We start from the raw sequence: 4159 nt of genomic DNA, 5'->3' as shown, positions 1-4159 counted from the left end.
CAGTTGGTGGTGCAGGATGCATTGCTGACAATCTTGAGTGAGTTGTCATATTTCTCATGGTTCACACCCATCACAAACACGGGGGCATCGGCAGAAGGGGCGGAGATGATGACCCTTTTGGCTCCACCGTTCAAGTGGGCCCCAGCCTTCTCCATGGTGGTGAAGACACCAGTAGACTCCACGACATACTCAGCACTGGCCTCACCCCATTTGATGTTAGCGGGGTCTCGCTCCTGGAAGATGGTGATGGGCTTCCCATTGATGACAAGCTTTCCATCCTCAGCCTTGACTGTGCCGTTGAATTTGCCGTGGGTGGAGTCATACTGGAACATGTAGACCATGTAATTGAGGTCAATGAAGGGGTCGTTGATGGCAGCAATCTCCACTTTGCCATGTCGAGAGCAGATGGCAGCCCTGGTGACCAGGCGCCCAATACGGCCAAATCCGTTCACACCGACCTTCACCATTTTGTCTACGGGACGAGGCTGGCACTGCACAAGAAGATGCGGCTGTCTCTGGAACAGGGAGGAGCAGAGAGCCCCTTTTCTTTTTTAAAGATAGCATCTCACTAAAAAGTTCAGGCTGACCTTAAACCCAAACAGCCTGAACTCTCAATCCTCCTGCCTCCACCTTCTGGAAGCAAGGAAGTCCGGAGTTAAAAGCATGAACTGTCACATACATGTCTTTATTGACTTACTGTTCATTTATATTAACTCACTATGCCTAGCTTCTTAGGATTTTAACAACAAATGAGTTTATTGTTTCTCAGTGGTTGGTAGAATCGCCTTGTCATTAAACTTTGATAGACATTTGGATTTTTCAGATTCTAGGTAATATAAATATGTAAATATTATAAACGTAAATATAGCAAAGGAATTGAATGCTGCTGTTGTGACTCATGCCTGCGCATACCATATGGAAAATTACAAACAGGGTAAGTGCCGGGAACCAGCCCTGGCAGTTCTTTCTGGTTCTCTCTTGAAGGCAGCATAGGGGGAAGAGCACCAGCAGGGACAAGACTTGGTCTTACAAGATATTTCAGGTTGCTGTTTAACAACAAAACATTTACCTGTCTAAGTCACTTTGCTGAAGTAACTGGCCTGCCTGTCTGAGTTCCTCTGAGGCCAGAAAACCCCAGTCTCTGGCATTTAGCATCTCATAGTAAAACAGCAAGGGATTAAGTAAAGGATTGATTGCTAGGGCCTTTTCTCTCTTGTCCAGAAGCCTTGCCTCCCGCTTATCAGGCTGGGGAGAGTTTTGGAGCAACAAACTTCTATTGAGCCAGGAGAAGAGAGTCATGCTTGCAGAAGGAAAAACTTTTACACAAGCAAGTATGGACAAACTCACATAAATTCATATACAGATTCATGCTTACACATTCATTTATCTCTGTTCAAACCAGTTAGGACCAGCTACATACTTATCTAATAATTACATACTTACACACATAGTCACATTTACATATGCATATGGAGCAAAAGACCAAACACCAGTGGAGAAAAATGAGCTCCAATCTTTATTGAATAAAGAAAAAAAAAAACTTCTACCCTTTTACTGCTAAATGAATTCAACCCAAGTCTATAAGAGGAAAGCTTTGTCCTCTTTTGTAAGACTAAGCCTGCCTTGCTATTAAGAAAGGACCTGTTCTGTCCCATGGTCAGGAGAAGCCTGCCTGCTCCTGCTCTCTCTGCAGCTTTTTCTCTTTTCCTCTTTCCCTCTGCATTCTTCATATTGCTCTCTTAATTTTTTAAGTTGCCTTATAGTTTCTTTTTTTTTTTAGATTTATTTATTTTATTTTATGTGAGTACACTGTAGCTGTCTTCAGACACTCCAGAAGAGGGCAGTCAGATCTTGTTACAGATGGTTGTGAGCCACCATGTGGTTGCTGGGACTTGAACTCAGGACCTTCAGAAGAGCAGTCGGTGCTCTTAACCACTGAGCCATCTCACCAGCCCGCCTTATAGTTTCTAAGTTATTCCGCTCTGCATTCTCCTTCTAATCTTGCTCTCTCCTCCTGCTCTGATGTAGCAATAGCCTTGCTCCCGATGCTCTTACTCCCAATTGCCTTCCTCCCACACCTTTACTCCCAGTGCCATTCAACATAATCTTTCCTGGTCTTTGGTACCTTTTCTAGGAGAATAGATCACATGGTTTTTTCCAAACATCTCTCTCTTTTTTTTTTTTTTTTTTTTTTTTAACAAAAGTTCACTGGAAGTTCAAACATAAATTGAATAAGAAGTTTACAACAGAAAATGTTTACATGCATATCCATTAAGAGTAATTATCTGGCTAAACACTCATCATCTGTCACTAATTCAACAGGTTCATTAAAAGTTAAAAAATGTAATTTTGTGACTAAGATATTATTGAAGTTTTGTATAGATCACCCAGTCAGTTTTTAATCGTTTGTCCTTGCACCTATAGTAAATTGTTAGTTCCCTTTTATGACCTTTGGTTAATTATTTTACATCCTCTTGGAATCAGCTCTCAATTGTAGATCCCTTCTTATTATCTCAGAAGCAATTAATTCTTGACACTTGAAGACTGGCAGAGTTCTCATTGCAATTTTGACATAAGAAAGGACTTAATGACAGTCTTATTATAAAAGATCTTAATAATTACTAATATAATTTTAGGAATTTTTATAGTCATCATTAAGAATTAAGAAATCTATTTGTTTATATAGTATCACTACAAGTCAGTACATCTTCGTTGTTCTGCAGAAATCTGCTCAAAAGGGTGGGCTAATACCTAGTGATTATTATATACATTTAATAATAACAGGAAAAGCATATTAATAGCAGGAATCTTTCCTAAAATGTAATCCTCTCAGCCTTGCCTAAAGAAGCGAAACCATCATAGATGTACAGTCCAGAGCAGAACCATCTCAGGAAGATCACCTGATAGTTTTTAGCTTCTCCGAGATGGCTCCTGGCAGATAAGAGTTTAGCCTCTCTGCACTCATTTTTATGCTTCCTGTGTTACCTTAAACTTCTCAGGTCTGTATGTTGTTGCAGGATATTTGATTATACTGGGAGCCCCAAGAATATGTTATTTACTGGGGGAGGGGCTGTTTTTACTTTTGGTGTAGCTCAGCCTTAGCACTTGCCTTTAATCCAAAACTTTCTGCTTGAATATTGTAAACAGGATTAAATAAAATCAACCATAGTCAAGAGGCAGAGCAAGCAACAATTGACAGGAAGTGAAGGAAAGGCTCCCAAGTCTTTATTGGTAAAATTAAATGATTGAGATTTTGTTGTTTTTAACAATATGTAGGCTTGTCAACCACAGTGGTGGCACACACCTTTAATCCCAGCACTTGGGAGGCAGAGGCAGGTGGATTTCAGAATTCAAGGCCAGCCTGGTCTACAGATAGAGTTCCAGGACAGCCAGGACTATACAGAGAAACCCTGTCTTGAAAACAAACAAACAAACAAACAAACAAAAAACAAACAAATGAACAATAAAGAACAGCTTATCTAAAAACCTCTTAACCCAGGTCTGACTAGTCCTAAATTCACCTGCATTCTCATTCCCCTTCAAGACTGAAGACAGCCAGATTAGAGCAATTAAGATCTCAGTATATCTATTTTCTTCTTGCATTATCTATAGTTTAAAATTTTGTGTATGTGTGTGTGTGTGTGTGAGAGAGAGAGAGAGAGAGAGAGAGAGAGAGATCCCTTTCATGTCAGAGATGTAGAGGCAGAAGGACAACTTACAGGAAGCACTTCTTTCCCCCGACCGTGTGGTCCCAGGCATACAGCTCAGGTCGTCAGGCTCGGTAACAGCACCTTTACCTGCAGAGCCATCTCAGCAGCTAGTGCTCGTACTTTCTATGCCTTATGTAAAAACTCTTTGCTTTGAAGAAAAAAAAATTCCTTCTGGCTTTCTTTCTTTCTTTTAAAAGATTTATTTATCATATATGTATGTGAGTATGCTGTCACTGTCTTCAGGAACACCAGAAGAGGGCACTCAATCCAACTACAGATGGTTGTGAGCCACCATGTGGTTGCTGGGAATTGAACTCAGGACCTCTGGAAGAGCAGTCAGTGCTCTTAGCTGCTGAGTCATCTCTCCAGCCCTCCTTCTGACTTTCTCCTAGAAGTTTTATATAGATTTGTAGTTTATATTGAGTTCTATGAATTATTTTGAATTGATA

The 4159-nt window shown here is 40.5% G+C and overlaps 1 pseudogene; it reads right to left on the bottom strand.

The window, feature by feature from the left end:
• Positions 1-2: 2 nt before the first annotated feature.
• LOC110302445 lies at positions 3-510 on the bottom strand (annotated as a pseudogene).
• Between the last annotated feature and the right edge of the window lie 3649 nt (positions 511-4159).

The sequence above is a fragment of the Mus caroli genome, chromosome 9, assembly GCF_900094665.2.
Source record: "Mus caroli chromosome 9, CAROLI_EIJ_v1.1, whole genome shotgun sequence".
NCBI classification, from domain to species: Eukaryota; Metazoa; Chordata; class Mammalia; order Rodentia; family Muridae; genus Mus; species Mus caroli.
This window is presented reverse-complemented; position numbering and strand designations above follow the sequence as displayed.